Here is an 18,841-nt window from a genome sequence, read left to right on the forward strand (position 1 = left end):
GTTGCAAGATTGTTGCATGTTGGCCATCGTCAGAGTTCGATGAGTTATAATTGGAAACAACTCAATCTATAATAGATGGATCAAACTCGCCAAATTTGCGAACATGCTACAAAGAAACGCATCTTGTCCGTCACACAGCATGCTTGCATTGATTACAAGGACATAAGATCCTCGTTGAGAGATAGGTGTTTTGGTTGGACGGGCCCACATCCTCGTCACTACTCATAATGAGGGTACAAGCCTTATAACCTAGACAGAAAATTTAATCTTCTATTGGAATTCTCCGTCTTTTATCCCTCTCTCTCTCTCTCTCTCTCTCTCTCTCTCTCTCTCTCTCTCTCTCTCTCTTTGTTCACACTGTAAACTACCTCACATTCTCTAGTCATGTCCAATCCCTGCACACCTCGGTCTAGAGGTGCATGGAGATCAGAACCACCGGGTTATAATCTCATCTTTATTGGTCAATGCCTATATTTGTGGGTACAAGAAATCTATACACCCACGTCTACATGATAGTGCATGTAGTGTACAAAACCTCTTTGCCTCTTCTCTAGCTGTAGCATTTCACAGCATCTTAACATCTTTTCACAGTAGATCTTTGTTCGAGGGATTACTTAACACATTACATGCTGGCCTCCAATCTGAATATTATGCCGTTGAAAGCTTTCTAGCTTAAGGTTGGATCCGTAGAGAGGAAGAGAGGGATCACCGTTCGTCTAACTCCAATTTTTTTAACGTAATCTCGAAGGTAGACTCTAATATAAAAACTCAATCCAAAATCTAATCTCAAATCTAACCTAATTGAACATGTGGTGATTCGTGGCTCATTGCATATGGTTAGTGTGTGAGTTAATAGGTGTCAGATTCTGATGGGAATATACATATTGTTGTGTAACTAGTGTTTGCTCTTTTGGCAAAGTGCACCTTCATTGACATGCACTAAAATCTAACCTAAATCTAAAAAAAGCTAGTCCATCGAACATAAATCTAGATCTAATTTAATCTTAAACTCAAAATAAACATAAATCTAATGTAATTTAACGTAAATCTAAATCTAACGTAAATAAACCTAAATCTAATGTAGCGTAAATCTAACTCAAAATAAACTTAAATCTAATCTAATCTAACGTAAATCTAAATCTAACATAAATAAACCTAAATCTAATCAAACATAAATCTAATCTAATGTAAATGTAACTCAAAATAAACTTAAATCTAATCTAATCCAACCTAAATCAAATCTAACGTAAATCTAAATCTAACCTAATTTTAAACTCAATATAAACATAAATCTAAATGTAATCTAACCTAATCTAATTTAAATTTTAACCTAATCTCTTTCTCTCTTTGTTTTCTCCCCTTACCTCTCCCTTTCGTTTTCTCCCCCTCTCTCTCTCTTTGGTTTTTTATTCTCTCTCTCTTTCTCTTTGTTTTCTTCTCTCTCTCTCTCTTTTCCTCTCTCAATGTGTGTGTGTGTATGCATTCTTTGTTTATGCATGTGTGTGTGTGTGTTTTTTGTTTATGCATGTGCTCTCTCTCTCTCTCTCTCTCTCTCTCTCTCTCTCTCTCTCTCTCTCTCTCTCTCTCTCTCTCTCTCAAAAACACAATGTGTGTGTGTGTGTGTGTGAAAGAGAGGGAGAGAGAGAGAAAGAGGGGAAGGGAACATGAGAGAGAGGAGAGGGAAGGAGCATACATGGCTCTCCTTCCTCTCCTCGTGTGTGTGTGTGTGTGTGAAAGAAAGAGAGAGAGAGAGAGAGAGAGAGAGAGAGAGGGAGAGCGCGGGTTACCTCTTTGCTTGAGCGCCGAAACCCCAGATCTGAGATCTGAGGTTTCGAGCACTCTCGGTTTATTTTTTACCCCTATGGATGTCGCTATGAGCGTCGCTATGCTACAAATGAACTAGCGATGTCTTTAGTGCCAGGCATATGACTAAGAGCATCATCCACCACATTATATCTTCCTTTACGATATTGAAGCTTTGTGTTATACTCCTGAAGAATCTCAACCTTTCGACCCTTCAAGTCAGTTTGTTGTGTCTTTACCAATAATTCCGCCATGTCTTTAAGGCAAACACTATTTGCATAGAGTTTGCGGACATAAACAGAATAGTTGTGGTGCGTTGAATCAAGATTCTCGCTTTCAAATGCAATTGGCCTCCCCTCTTGTAGAAGGACTACTCCAATAGCATGGTTACTGGTATCCATTTCCAAAATGAATGGCTTCAAAGGATCCACAATAGCTAGAATAGGAGCTGTATCAAGACTTTTCTATTGAGCGGCACCCCACCGAAAGGTTTTCCCTTTGCCCTTCAGCTGGTCTGTCATTAGCACAACAATATGAGCATAGTTTTGATAAAAACCTGCAAATCGCAAGAAAATTTATAACTCTTCTAGATTTTTAGGATAAGGCCACCTCCAAATGGCATCCACTTTGGATTGATCCATGTGCAGCCCATTAGTTGAGATAACATGTCCTAGATAGTGAATTTCCTCCTTGAGAAAATACACTTTGATTCTTTGGCATATAAGTTGTTTTCTCCTAGCAATTCAAACACGTGCCTCAGATGTTGCAAGTGCTCTTCCTCAAAAGCACTGTATACGAGAATGTCATTGAGAAAAATGATAACAAACTTACCTAAGTACGGTCTCAAGACACTATCCGTGAGTGTCATGAAAGTTGCGGGCGCATTGGTTAACCCAAAAGGCATAACCAAAAACTTGTAATGTCCAAACCATGTTCGGAATGTAGTTTTGGGTATATGAGCAAGTCGAATACGTACTTGGTGATATCCTGACCGCAAGTCTATCTTTGTAAACATACGAGCCTGAGTGAGCCTGAGTGATATCCTGACCACATTTAGACCACGATAGTCTACGCACATGCGCATACTACCATCCTTTTTCTTCACCAATAGAATAGGAGAAGCCCATGGTGAAGAACTTGGTTGAATAAACCCTCTGCTAAGATAGAGTAAGCCCAAAGCTTTGCGGATTGAAAGCTTCAAACTTCTCACAAGACAATGCCTTTGTGAAAAGATCTGCTAGGTTGTTCTATGTTGGCACATAAGCCAAGCTGATCTCTCATGCTGAAAGCCTTTCCCTGACATAGTGCTAATGCACCTCAATGTGCTTTGTGCGAGAATGAAAAACTGGGTTCCTTGCAACTACCAATGCACTCTGACTTTCAGTGAAGATAGTGTTGGCATGTCCTGTCCAACACCGAGACTAGCCATAAGATGCGTGAGCCATACATAGCTATGAAGACTGCCTTGTACTTAGACTCACAACTAGAAGTGGCCACAATATATTTCTTCTTGCTCAAACATGAGATACATGAACTGTCAAGCATGAAGCAAAAACCACTTTTGAACACTTGCTGCCAAAACAATCAACCCAATCTGAGTCCAAAAATCATGTAAATCTAGCAGCAATGATCCCCCCTTGGAATAAAACAATTCAATATGTAAAGTGCCACTCAAGTAACAAAAATTCTCTTGATAGCCTACCAATGCTTAGACCTTGGGCTATGCAGAAATCTCTTGACCTGTGAGACTACAAACTGAATATCTGGCCTTGTGTGCATACACAAATAAGGCAACCAACAACAATCTGGTAAAGAGTGACATTGGCATGATGACTAGCATCATGAAGACTCAATTTCAAACCTGATTCCATGGGAGTGACAATGGGTTTGCAATCCTCAAGTCCAAACTTACTATTGGCGGATACGCCGCGACAGACGTCAGCACAGCGAGAACTCACCTAACAAGATTTTTCAGCTAAGGACGAAGTTCGACCCACAGGCGCGTGGAAGCAAGCATAGGATGTCAACCTACACTCAACCGACACTCGACTATTTCCTACAAACGTCTCTGCCCAATGTCTAAGCTACAGCCTTCAGGAGTACATAAGAGGAGATTTCCTACAACGCTTTCAAGAGCCAAATACCCATCAAACGTTCTCGAAACGCTACGAAACTTGAAGGAGACCCTATTAACACCAATAGGTCGATCTCCCTAAGGTCCATGAACCAAAAACCCCAACCCTAAACACTTGGTGGAAAATCACGTAGGATGTTTGGTCGAAATTTGCAGGTCGTCGTTTTCGAAAACTAAAGTGCCTAATGTGTATCTCTACTCAATGCAAATGCGTCGATATGCTAAAAGGCAAAAGTAGACAATGTATGCTCACCGAATCACCAGATATAGCTCGTGGGTCGAGCTCCAAAATCTGGTTGTACACACGCAATGTAGGTATTGGCGCGTAGCTCTCTTTCTGCAAGCCCCACTATTTACAAAGGTGAAATGACGGTTTTTTTCAATTAATAATTACAAAAAATAATATCCTGTCGAGCTATCATTCTCCGTTGGGTGTGTCCAGTTGCTAACACTCCCCCCCTCCTAGTTCATGTCGTCCCCGACATGGCAGTAGAGATGCTTCTTTAGTGGAGGCTTTTGCGCATCTTCAGAAGGGACTCATACCGCGCATGCTGGGCTAGTAATGTCGGGCCGAATATCTCTATGTTGTTGGTGAAGAACCCGGTGTAGAAGGCTTCTTCAAAGGCCTGGAGGTGATACAAAGGCAAAAACATGATTCTCTGATAAAGTGCATGTATCACCTCATGAGAAGGCTGAGCAGACAGATCATATGCACATCTGTATGTGTCTTGGAAGAAGAAGATGCTGTATGTTGCCTATCTAGGTTTAAAGGTTTCAATAACTGCCATAAGGGTTTTACAAATTTTTCTAAGCATGATGCAAGAGAGGTCAGGTGAGCCAGTGAACAATTTAATGGCGCCCGTTAGGGTTTTCACCATGTATTTCTCGCTCATTCTCTCGCCTGCCTTCAAGCCTGGCAGCTTTGGGTAATTGAGCCATGTGGGTTAGCTTTTCTGTAGCAGCTCTTGTGCTTTCCATGTCCACATCCTTGGTAGAGGGCAAAAACGAAGGTTGTCTCTGATATTTTAGGCGCCTCTACCAGATGGATTAAATATTGCGGGTATTTGGTTAGCCATGCCTTTCTCCACTTGGGCTGAGAGTTTACAATCATCTTAACTCCTTCCAGTTTAGAGATATCTGCTTTGTATAATGGCACTATTGGCTTTTCCTTAATCCGTTTGTTTATTGTAGCAGCTTCATACTTTAGAAGAGGATATGGGAGACAAGGTTGTAGCCATTCATGCCGAATGATATTGGCATCTAACTTCTGAATGGTCATAGATTTAACACTCTCTGCTCCCACTCCATCGCTTCTTTGGCCGTGTCTTTTATTGCCGCTTCTATTGCCTTCTGTAGATTTTCTTCTTCTTCTTGTGTCAGATCCTGGGGTTCTTGTGACGGTCCCACAAGGATGTCCTCTTGCATAGTGGTGTCCACTGGATCTGACACATTTTCTATGTCAATGCCTTCCATTGTTGCTGGCCCTGTGCTCAAATGTTGCTCTTTAGTCTGCTGCTGGCCTTTTAGCTCATCTATCTGCTTCTGATATGCCTTCTTTTCCTATTCGGCTTGATCTACCATGTTCACTAAGAGGTTGTTCAGATCTGCATTGGTTTTTTCAGCCTCCTCTAGCTTCCTCTTGGTGTCTTCATTGTCTGTTTGCAATCTCTTTAATTCCTTGTCCATCTTCTTTTTCAAAGCTTCTAGCTCATTTTTCATGGCATTGTTCTCCTCTTCCAGATGGTTTTGCATTACTAGAGACCCCTCGGCTAGCATCAGTCTTTGTCTCTTCTCTAGTGTCAACTCCTTTTGGAGCTCCTTCATCTATTCTTCATATAGATCATTCTCTAAAGTTGTGACAGTCGAGGTAGTAGCTCTGACTCTGGCTGGAGATGCCCTTAGCCATTGGATGGTTTGATCTTTCACTTTCATCTGATCTTTTAGCTCTATTACTTCATCCTGGCTTGCCTCATATTCTAGCTCAGCCTTTTCCTTAGCATTCCTCAAGGTTTCAACCTCTTTGGACTCATCACCAAGCTGCAGTGTCAAGTTGTCCCTCTCTTTCTCCTCATTTGTCAGTGACTTGCTGATTTTCTTGTATTCCTCCTCTGCTCTTTGAAGCTTTTGTTCTGCTGTTTGATTCTGTCGTTCCATCGCTTGGCATCTTTGCAGTGCCGTGTCTAGATTGGCTTGCAGCTTGGTTTGTTTCTCTATGTTCTCTTGGCCCTGTTTTTACAGTGAGTCCACTTCAGCTTTGATATGAACTTCATTTGTTTTGAGATTATCAATTTCACTCTCAGTGGCCATTGATCTTGCTCTGAGCCCGGTTAGTTTTTGCATCACTACATCCCAATCATTGGTTGGTGGCTGTAGATCCACGGTATCTATGGCCATATCCTTCAATTTCGCTAACCGAAGGCTCTGCATATATTCCTTGGGCCTTGTGCTCAACAACTCAAAAGCTGCAGTAGCCGCCTCTTCTCGAGAGTACCCAACAGCTAGTAGATCAAGAAATATTCTAAAGTTTCTTTCTTTTGGATCTGGCTTCTCTTCTTTTGGCTCAGCTTCTGCTTTCTGCTGTTTCTCTTTGTTCTTCTCTTGCTCGACAGGTTTGTTCAACTCCTCTTTTTGTTGGGTTTGTGGAGGACTAAGAGGAGGTGGTGATGGTGGTGGGCTGGATTTCCGGCTTGATGATGGAGCCGGTTGCATCTTCTTGAAATCCCGATCTGCCTTTGTTTTCCTCTCTCTTTCTTGGCCTTCCTGCTCTTCTAGCAGCTGCTGTCTCACTCCGTCCACCTCTTCTTCTGTAAACGATATATTCGGGATATTCTCCGTCGTAGCATCTAAGATCTTGAAGTTCTTAATGTAATCTTCAAACCGATCCCTGTGAATCCTTTGGGATGATCCAGACATAGCCTCAAGGGAGGCTTTCGCAACTCGCTCAGATCTCCTTTTAGTGCTCTCTCGGCTCTGAAACTTTCCATCAGTCTTTCTAGCCGCGCCGCTTTCTGTGACTTTGTTTCCTTGATTGGCACCTGTAGAATTTCCTTCTTTCCCTTCTTTGGCTATGGCGGCTCTTCTAGCATGGTCTCTAACCGGCGCTTCAACCTTGTGGCTACCCTGGGCGCCTTAGGAGGTTCTTCTTCTTTGTCTTCTTTCAGCTTGAGCCAATCATTTTGTGAGGGAGGTAGAGGCCAATTTCCCTTGGCATGCAATGATCCATAAACAATTTTTGTTATCAGCTCACCAGGTACAATATAGGTGGGATTTTTGGTCCCCATCTTCACAAGATTTTTGTGGATGTAAGAGGCATAATTTATCTCTTTTGGTTTGCTCTTCTGCATTGCCCAGGTGAAAGTGGTGGCAATAGCTCCAGGTGGCATCTTGTATTTCTATGGATGCTTGGTACACATGTGGAAGTATTGATTGTATAGTTGGCTCATGATAGCCACCTTTGGGTTTGCAATATCTTCAAATATGTATTTATTCTTCTTTTCCGAGTAGACCTTGACGTCATCTTGCCTCTAATTTGTCACAATGTCTCCTTTGTTTGAGATGTCAAGTGCTGCTGCCACCACCTTCTCTATGATGACAATCATTGTATCAGGCTTGCCTTGCAGATCTGTGACTCGGGCTATGCCGTCCTCTTTATTTGTGGTGACAAATTCCCACACTCTTTTAACATCAATCCCTACTGGCAAGGCTTCAAAGTAGTTGTGGAGATCCAGTTTCTCCAAGTAATCCCCCATCTTGCTCCTGACAAATTCATTTAGCTCTCGAGGTATCATGGGTAGCTCCACTGCATTTCCCTCCGGATCTTTAAATACTCCTTGGTAGATTCTCAGATCATTGGTCTCTAGCAGGTCATCTTGAATCCATGTGCTTGTGGGCTTCAGGTTTCCCTCTGGGATCACAAAAGGCTCCACTTCTTCTAAGTAGTCCTTTATAGTCATCCTCTTCTTCTTTGCAGGTGGTTTTGTGGCTGCCATGGATCCTGTTGCACTTAGTAGTCCAAAGTTAGCGTTTTTTACATATTACCTGATAAACCGAATTCTGACTACCCAAAAGACTTGAAAATTGAAATAAGAACTCAAAAGAAACTAGGGAAACCCTACATGTGCCCACAATTAATAGATTTCTGGTTGAAAAATAATCATGTAGACATCCTACGCGTAGGATGTCTACCTTCTCTATTTTTGGTGAAACTTGGCAGGCTTGTGGCCCCTAACCTGTGCAACGTGGCTATGTAATTGGAATTGGGTTTGGGCATCAAAAAGTGCAATTTTGGGTAGATTTAGGCTTTTGGCTCACAAATTGGGTAGGATGTCCTAAACAGGTGGCAAATGATATTCAACTGGGTTGAAATTTGATACACAGGCTTCTTATACCATGTAAATGGCTCCCATGAAGTCAGTTCCTGCACAGAAGGTCAATATCACACTGGAGACATCCTACACGTACAATGTTTATTTTATCAAAATGACTTGAAGTTGGTTCTGTGGGTAGCCCTTAGCATGTAGAACATGGCCCTGCTCTCATATTTTGATTTGGATGAGCATTGGTGTTGTTAAGAGCATGTGTAGTGTTTTTAGGCTCAAAAAGTGCATCTTGGAGGTTTTGGGGGCCAAATGTGATGGGAATGGCTTGAAATTTGATACATGAGCTTGTGAAGGTGTTATAAAGACATCTGGAACTCAAAAATACCAGCCTGAGGTCAAATAGGTCATTTAGACATCCTATGCGTAGGATGTCTATTTCATTAATTTTCACATCTGACCCCACAGTTAGCTTGGCAATGTGCTCATGAGTATATTGTGCAAGTTTCATGTGATTTACACTAGTTTTGGTAGGTCTATGACCCATTATTGCCTCTATGCTCTGACTTTTCGTTTGCTGATGCATATGAGGTCAACTCTTGTCCAAATGTGATGAAACTTGATGGCTAGCATGTACAAGCTATGTAGAAGCTGTGTATGAGGTGAGATGTTGAGGTTGGTTCCTAGATATGGCCTTGAGACATCCTACGCGTAGGATGTATCCTGATGAAATTTATACTAGAAATAATACTGGTACATGCCCTGAGTCCCCTTTAAGCCCTATTTCAATAAAAAAGTCAAATAGATAGATAGAAACTCTCTGTTTGGCTTTCAGAGCCTCTGAACCGTTTTCAGACTCTTGGAGTGCTTTTCAACGATGAAATTTCTCGATGTCAGTCTCCATAGCTTCATGGTTCCTTGGGGATCCTTGCCATATAATTTTTGTCGACCTTGGCTTCACCGGAGCTTCGTTTGGCAGTTTGTCGCTCTAGAAGCACCCGTGGTTGCGTTCACATGTCGTCGATGACTTGTGGTGATCTACCACCATAGGACTTGGTTGTTGATGGTCTAGGGATGCCGCCCGTGAAGTTTGGTGGCAAATGGACATCCGGTTTGGCCGTGAGAGCTAGTTGACGCTTTGTGTGTCTGATGCCGTTTCTGAAGTTTAGTCCCGCTTCGGGTCGCCTTATGGCCATGTGGGCTATATAGACTTGTAGAACATGTCGAGATGCTCCTACCCATGAGTTTTGGTAGCATTTGGGCGCCTTTCCACCGATTTACCATTTGGTGGCCTCTTGCAGGGCTCTAGAAGTTAGGGTTTTTCCCAATGGTTTTTTGCCGCCTTTGTGCATTCAAGAGTGGTCTCCTATGCTAGGGTAAACTGCTGATGAAGCCTTATTGCTTTTGGGTTAGCCGTTAGGTGGCCACCTCTACCTATAGGTCTCTACTGCCCGTTTCCCGTGTGAACCCTATACTAGTTTTCGTGACAAAACATCAGACATATGCCAAAAGCTCAAGGTAGTGAGCCTACCTCTCATATCTGGAGCCTGTCGGGTGATCGTGCGTGTCGTAGAAGCAACTGGAAGTCCGGTTCGCTCTAGGTGGCAAGAGCTCTCTCTCAAGAAGGAAATAGTAGAAATGAGCTCTAAGTGAAGCGAAAAAATCTTATAATGGGGGTCCCCGAACCACTTTCTATGAAATTTGACATGTGCTCCCAACTTCTTGCGAGATGCGGTTTAGGCTCGAAAAATTCTTGATTTGGACTCCATTTGCCCAGTTTCCAAGAAATTTGATGTTTCGGTCAAAATTTGGTTAAAACATGCTTTTCGCTCCGTTCACATAATTGCACCCCCATTGTACCATAGGTTGTCCTATAGTCACTGATTATCCCCATATTTTTGTTTTTCATTACGACCGTATTTCACCAGCTTTTTGTATTTTTGAAGTTTTTCTGTCGATAATTAGTAAAATTTAAAAAGAAAATAGCAAATTAAACCCAGAAAATCCCCAAAAGTCATAATAACTCAAAAAGATCACCACAAAACACTATATACACTCACATGCAATTTTTATGGCCGCATTTCTCCCGTTTTACCAATATTTTGCCCAAAAAATGGCTATTTTTACATATATACACACACCTAGGGGCTTGATTTGGTGTTTGGCCCCATATACTTGTAGATTCATGCTGTATAAGGGCATATGTACTTAGGTTAGTCCAGAAAATTTTGCAATCAAACAAAAACTCTTCAAAATAGTCGAAAACATGCCCTTTTTTGCTCTTTTTACCATTGGGTCCGCATTTGAGAATGCCTCCCCCCCTCCTAGTTGGAGTCCTCCTGGACGACAAGGTACCACCTCGGTGTAGGTTCAGTGCATGGAGTAAAAAATTGTGCTAATGCTAGGCCGTGTAATGTGGCCCTATTTTATGTATACTCAGTCAATGCATGGAAAAACCAATGATGTGCAAGAGGAGGGAATAAGCAAGATGCTTATTGGCATTCGACATCGAGGTTTCCTGTTTGTTGTTGATTTGGTTGACGGATTTTCTTTGCAAGTAAAACTTGTAACTCTACAGTTCTCTGTTTGATCGTCTTTCTCGCAATAGTCGCTTGGTTTGCCGCTATTGTCGATATGACCATGGTTGTCTCCTTGGAGAGAATTGTTGTGGATGAATTGGCCATAGTCTTTTGCTCTTTTGTTTTCCATTTGTAGCTTTGTTTTGGAGGTTTTTGTAGGTTTATTGCCACGTTTGTGGTCGTCATTGTTGGGCTGCTGATCGGCACCCACATAGATCGGTTTGCCGGTTTCATAGGTAGTGTGTTTCTGCATGCCAATGTTGCTTGTACTGAAGGGATTTCTTGTTGCTTTGGTTTTGGGATCCAAATGCGAGTCGCATTTAAGTTGTTACTGAGCATTCTCTTTGGGATCCATATCTTTTTTATTCCCGTGGTTTTTGGTTGAACTGTGGTCTTCTGTTGACTTCTTCTGTTGAATTGTGGTTTGTCTGCCATGTCACCTCTATCCTTCCGCACCCATACTTGTTTTTTGCGTGTTGCTAACCTTGATCTTTTCACTGTGGTGTGTGTTGTTTTATGTTTGTAGTGGTTGTTCTCCATGGGTATAGTGTTGTTCTTTAGTGACATCCATCCTTTGGGTTCTTTATCCAGTGATTGTGGTGTTGTCATCCTGTTCGTCTTGGTTTGCTGAGCAAAAGGTACCACCTATTGTTCTAGTGCATGCTGAATTTTGACTGTATCCGAATTCCACTCTATTTGCACATTATACTCTTTTTGCCAAGGTTGTCCCAACAACATGGGGTGTAGTGTGCTCTCATCCTCAACCACATAAAACTTGTGTGGGAAATATATTGATGTATTTGTACATGCAATATAGTCCAGCCCAAAGTTTTTAGCGAATGTGATGTACTACTTTCCAGCACTTGTGGAGTAGGATGTAGTTGATCTTTGGGCTTGAGCTCTTTGTATAATTTGTAAGAGCACAGATTTGCTTGAGCTCCTGAATCAAGCAATGCCGTCGATTCAACTTGATTGCTACCCACTTTGACTGCAATTATTGGCTCTGTTGTGTCTTCACCAAAATTTGTTAGTCAAATAGCATTTATTCGCAACAGTGATCCACATTGTTGTTGTTGTCGTAGAAGCCTTCTTTTTGCAATGCATTCTTTTGCTTCTGCTTGGGCTTCTTCTTATACCCTCTGTTTCTCCTTCATTCGTTGTTTTTCTTGATGGATTTGTTGAAGCATGTCCTGTGTTAGTGGTAAATGATACTTTTTTAATCGACACCCACTAATCCAATTTGGCATTTCTTCTCCTGCTAATGTAGCAAGTTTGACAACTCCACTTTGTGATAAGTCACTAATCACAAAGGGTCCCATCCCTCGCTTTTTAAGTTTCTTGGCATGTTGCTTCAAGGTATAAACAAGTACATAATCACCTGTTTTTAACTCTTTCGTGCACACATGCTTGTCAAAAAACTCTTTTTGTCTTCTCTTTTTAGCATAGATCGAAGCTACAGCTCTCAATCGAAGTTCATCTAGCTTTTCAAGATCATCTATTCTTGAAGAGAGCTCATGCCCAGTCCATTCCAAGCGTTTTGCTACTCGTAGAGTTGGAACTAAAAACTCTATGGGTAATATAGCGTTTAGACCAAACACCATGTTGTATGGTGTTGTTCCGATTGATGTTTTGTAAGCTACTTTGTATGCCCATAGTGTTGAGTGTAATTGCTAATCCGAGTCTGTTCTTGACTCTGATACAATTTTAGTCAGAACAGTGCATAGTGTTTTATTTGTGGCCTCAGCTTGTCCAGTTGCCTATGGATGATATAGAGCAGATTTCTATGTATGACCATGAATTCCTCTAGCAGATATTCAATGACTTCATTAAGAAAATGTGTTCCTCGGTCACTTATAGTTTCTATTGGTATTCCGTATCGTACAAAGACATTCTCATACAAAAATTGTGTAGTGGTTCTTTCATCTGCTTTTTGTGTTGCCTTGGCTTCCGCCCATTTTGTGAGATAGTCTGTAGCCACAATGATATATTTGTATGGGTGTGATATGCAGGAGGTGAAATAGGCCCCACAAAATCAATGCCCCATTTTGCAAATACCCGTGCTCCCATCATTGGCCGTAGTGGCATCTCATCTCTCTTTATCGGCACCTTAGTGCGTTGACATGCATCACAACGCTTTACAAACTCCTCAGCATCCATACGCAATGTAGGCCACCATATTCCTATGGTTAAGACAATTTTTTCCGTCTTATCGCCTGAAAAATGGCCTCCACTTATACCTCCATGTGCGTGTTCTAGAATCAGTAGGTATTCGCTTTCACTTGCACAGATTCTAAGTTGATTGTCCTTTCCTTGCTTATAGAGTTGATTCCAATTTAAATTAAAGTCGCGAGCCTCCAGCTCTATAGCCCTTTTCCGCACTTTTGTTATGTTTTCAAGAAATGTCCTTGTTGCTAAGAAATCAATGATATATTGACTCCATGCAGGTGCAATGTTTACCTGAAACAATGTCGCGTGATCCACCGGTCATTTGGCACTACATATAGTACAGTTGTTAACATAAGCATGTGTGATAGCATACATAGTTGGCCAATAAACCCCTAATTATTTTAGTCTTTGGTGTGTTTTCATTTTTGAACAATGAAATGCACAATCCTGGATGTGTGCTTCTTCAAGATAACACTCGGATCCCTCTGGATTTATACATAATCGTAGAATTTGGTCCGAGCCTAAATGATACAGTCGACCTGCAATCCACTGGAAGTTTTTTGTTTGTCGAATTGTTTGTTGTTTGGATCCGTCTTCCTTGTTATCAAATCTACCTCCAAAGGAAAGAATGCTAATAATTTCTTGAGACCATTTGGGTATCATTTCAATATTGAAAAGATAAGCATCAGGTATGTCATTGTCTACTCCTTCAGGAGCTTCCCCGTTTTGTAGCCTTAAAAGACGATCCGCCCGTAGATGAGTTTTACCTTTTTTTACTACCACTGTGAAGTCAAATTCTAGCAATATAATAAACCAGCGTACAATTCTTTCAGTATTGCATGGTTTATTTACTAGATATGAAAGAGCTTAATGATCTATGAAGAACACAAATTTTTTTGCAAGTAAATAATGCCAAAATTTCTTTACAGCATGAATCATTCCTAACACCTCTCTTTTAGTGGTTGTGTAGTTCTTTTTTGCACTATTTAACTGTCGGCTCGCATAACAAACTGGAAAATCCATTGTTCTGTCTCCAGGTTGAGCCATAATACTCCCAACTGCATATGAAAATGCATCAATGTGAACACGGAATATCTTTTTCCAATCTGGTGCTTTAAGTACAGATGCTGATACAAGGTTTTTCTTAAGATTTAGGAATGAAGTTTCACACTCCTCAGTCCAGTCAAAACTGAGCAATAAATGATACACATGTTGTGCAATGACTGCATACATATATATGAATCTTCGATAATATCCGCAGTGTCCCAGAATACTCCCGATTGCATATGCAGATGCATCAATGTGAACATGGAATATATTTTCCCAATCTGGTGCTTTAAGTACATGTGCTGATACAAGGTTTTCCTTAAGCTTTAACAATGAAGTTTCAAACTCCTTAGTCCAGTGGAAACTGACCAATAAATGATACACAGGTTGTGCAATGACTCCATACATATATATGAATCTTTGCGCAGTGTCCCATGAAGGATTGTACTTGTTTGGCATTAGTAGGCCTGGGCAAGTCTACTATGACTCTGATTTTGTTTAGGTCAGTGGTTATGCCATTTCTTGAGACAATATGTCCTAAGATGCGGCCTTGCCTAACCATAAAAATGCACTTTTCCGGGTTGAGACAGATTCGATATGTTTTGCACTTCTCAAATACCTTTTGTAAATGGTCAATATGTTCTTCTCATAGAAGAGAGTGTACATAGAGATCATCCATATATATTTCTAAGAATATTCTCAAGTATTCTTTGAATGCATGAGTCATTTACCTTTGGGAGGTAGCTGGGGCATTGGTTAAGCCAAAAGGCATAACTCTATACGCATATATTCCCCATTCTGTGGCAAATGCTGTTTTTTGTTGATCCTCTATTGCAATTTCCAATTGGTTATACCCTAAAAACCCATCTAGAAAGGAATAAGCATGCTTCCCAGCCACCCTCTCAAGTACATGTTCTGTGATCGGCAAGGGATAATTATCCCTTATTGTGGCTGCATTTGCTTTTTTGAGGTTCACACACATGCAGCTTTCCGTTCTTTTTGGGGACAACTACAATGGGTGACACCCAATCTGTATGCTCGATTTCATAGATGAATTTAGCATCCATCAGCTTGTCAATCTCCTCTTTCATTCGTTTAGCAAATGTGTCATTATATGTGTAAGGACGTTGTTCACTAGGTTTGGCATCTGATTTCAACGGCATTGTATGTTGGCATATCGATGGATCAACTCCTTTGAGGTCTTTGTAGGACCATGCAAACACATCTTTATACTTCTTGAGAAGTTGTGTTAGCAGTTCTTCTTCTTCAGGCTCTAAATCAGTTGCTATATAGACCGGCTGAGGCTTTTCACCTGGCGCAGCGAGGTCTATCCGTTTCGCTTTTTTCGGCCCATCTTAAGATTCCTGGTTTATTTTTTCCCTGATTGCTTGTGCCATTATGATTTTTCTGTTTCGGATGGTGAATTTTCGGTAGTGGGATGGTACATTCATGTTTTCTTTTTCTAACTCCTCCTTACCATCACTTTTTCCCTCAGTAGTCCATACCTCTCGTAACGACCGTTTTAGTTCTTGGTATTTCTTTTTACGCTCCATTTTGGTCCACTCTGGGTCTTTTGATTTTTCCTTTTTTGATTGTGAGATTTTTTTGATTTTGTTTCTGTTTTAGTCTTTCGTACTTGTTTTATTTCCTCCTGCGTCCTTTCCCTTCGAACTTTCTAGAATCTTCGTGATATTTGGTGTTTTACACAATCCTCTGCTTTGACAAGCATTAGATAGTGAATTTTATCTTTTATTCTGGGCATCAGGTTCTCTCTAATTTTGTTTTTTGCTCTTTTTTTTCTATAGCGTTCCTGGCGTCTAGGGTGCTGATTGGCAAAATCATAAAGCTTGATATTCGCTGTTTTCTCCCCACGCTCGCTTGAGCTGTCTGAACATCGTTATCTGCATCATTATTTACCTCCAGTTTCTCAGAGGAGTTATAAAATTGTTTCTGTTCTGGTGGTTCTACATTCTCATCTTTTGTTGGTATAAGGCTTACCATGTAATAAGGTATCACATCATAGTCATCCTTATCGTAAAACTTTGTCGTTGGGCTATCTGTAATGGTACAGACATCCAATGTTTCTAGTATGTGTTCCCATTCCAGAGGTTCTAAGGCATCTTCGGGAAAAGGTTTTGGAATGTAATCCTTGTCCTCAATAGCTCTTTCTAAGACACATTCCTCTCTTTTTAAGCTAAAGAATGTGAAGCTCCGCACATCCATAGCTCTTTTTTCTTCCCTAACCATGCTAGGAGTTCGGACCCTGCCAATGTAGCTGAATCAAACTCTTCCACTGGTGTTTGGTTCACATCTTTGTAACTATGGTCTTTCAGGTGTATTTTGATTGTAGTCTCGCCATGTCTGAGGTATATGTGGTCGTAACCCCAATCCTGGACCATCTTTAATGGTCTCATGAATGGTCTTCCCAATATGATCTTGTAATTGTTCTTTTTGTTGAAATCAACTATTGCAAATGTATGCTCATACTCGATTCTGCACGAGGTGACAATTACTTTTTCTAAAAGTTCTAGAAGCTTTTCCATGAACCCATCTGCCAGTTGCAATTTCATTCTTGTAGTTCTCAAAGCCGGTTTTTCCTATTTTTTCCAGATTTCCTTGGTGGCGATAGAGACTCCAGCTCCACTGTCAAGAATAGCTTTGGAAACTACTCCTTGGAATTCTATTGGTAGTGTGGTATTTCCATCTACTCCCTCGCAATATTCTCCAACCTTGTTTAAAGGTACTGGCCTAGTGTTGAGTTGAGGCTTGTCCAATTCTCTGATCCCTTCTTGAAGCTTTGAGGTGGGGTCTTTTACTCCAAATTTTTCTAAGCATTTGCCTACGGTGGTCCACATGTTTGGCCGTAGCCTCAGGAGTTCGGCTAATGTGATTGTGCATGCCACAGGGGTGGACGATAACTCAATCAACCCTTGTGAATCCATCACTCTGCAGGAAGAAAGTCTTTGAGATGGGATTGGTCTCACCTCAGACTTGGCTTCATACTCTTCTAGGTAAGAGGGTAGAGTTTTTTGCAAGTCTGGTTGGCTGTGCCCCGAACTAATTGATCCCTGGTCTCCCCCTTGTGAATGCATATCAAAGTTCATTTGTGATCTTGCCTCAAATTATTCAATGGGAGGTAAGATCTCATTTTTCTCTTTTCTCATACTATTTATTTGGTGGCTCACCCTATTAGCTTTGTTGGCATCAGGGATTTGCTTCCACAGGTCATCTAGACCGTTACAATCCTTACCCATTTCTACCAATGTTCTAGGCTGGAAACCATCAATTGTCTCATCTATTGTATTTGGCACTATGATAGGTTCTCTCCTAGAATAAGAGGCAGTCGTGAGTCTCTCCTTCAACGTGTCTCCTTGTTTCTCTAAAGTTGGTTTGATAGCGGTTGGAGCTGGTACCTCGTGCCAACTTGCAGGTTTACCTAGCGGGTTTTCTACGAAGGATTGGGCTGTTTTAATCATCTTTCAACACATTTTCAACCTCTGTTTCTCTATTTTTGCATATGGATAAGTCATCCATCTTTGCTCTTGGGTTTGGTTGTTTTTTAGTCTGGCTTCGTATGCTTTTAAAAGTGCGTCTAACTGCTCATTTATCTTTTCTGCCAACACTGATCCTCCTGATTTTGCACTTTTGGGTTCTACTATTTCCTTGGGCCCTATGGTTGCCCCATTGTGTGAGCTTAGACTACTTAGATCCTCTAACCTCTCTAATCTATCCTTTGTGTGTTTTAACTCCTCGGATAGAGCCGTTTGCTCTCGTTCTCTCCCGGCTTTCATACGCGCCTTTCTAGTTTTCCAAGTGCTTCTCTGTTTTTTCATTTCTGAACTTGGGACATCGGTTTTTGGCTCTTCAATTATGGGTTCATTTGTCATTCTTTGAGCTTGGGCTCGTGTCACTGCCTGAATAGGTATTACTGTCTTGTTTTCAGATCCTCCACTGGAAGGCATTGCTTCCAGCATGTTCAAGGTAGTTTTTGCTCCTTTGCTCGGGTTCTTAGGAAAATCAGGAATCAAATGAGTAATTCCACACTCGGTGCAATATACGTTGACTCTAATGATTTCATCATGAGGACAGTCTCTTAGCCAATGGTCTCCGCCACACTTGTAGCAGGGTCCCTTAGGCTGTTGAGGTGCTCCTTGAGCTCCTCTTTGTTGGTATGCATGTCTCTACCCGCCCATGCCTCCGTTGGCTATGAACAATAGTGTTCGTTCATCCAAGCTATATCTTCCTTCTCTTGCTACCTGTGCAGCTGTTGGTGGTCCTGCACTTCCCATCATGCTCCAAGGTTCTGGCGTTGGGGGTTCTTCCGATGGATAATAAACAGGATTTGCAGCATATCCATTGGAATATTTGTAATATGCATGCATAGGTACCAAAGCCTTCTCTTCTGGTTCGTTTACTGTTGGTGTGTATCTTATGCCGATTGGTCGTAATCCTGGTAGGGATGGTTGCTGTCCCAACACTGGTTGTGGTCTTTCTACACCTACAGGTCCTGGTAAGTTGCCTGCTTGATACCTAGGCATCCGTGGCAGTTGAGGAGATGCTACCTGAGCCTGGGGAGCATAAGGTCGTTCTCTCACATATCCCTTATTATAATAACATTCCTCTGTCACATGGTTTGTCCATTTTTGTTCAATAGCACACTACTTTGGCTATTTAACCTGAGGATTGGCATACATGTTAATGTTTTTTAGCACTTCCTCTACAAGCTCCTCCTGGCTTACAGCTACTTCTCCTTTTAGTGTTGTCTTAGCGGACTTGCTTCCACTTTGTTGTGAGGA

This window comes from Adiantum capillus-veneris, chromosome 23 (assembly GCF_014529385.1).
Source record: "Adiantum capillus-veneris isolate H3 chromosome 23, ASM1452938v2, whole genome shotgun sequence".
NCBI lineage: Eukaryota > Viridiplantae > Streptophyta > Polypodiopsida > Polypodiales > Pteridaceae > Adiantum > Adiantum capillus-veneris.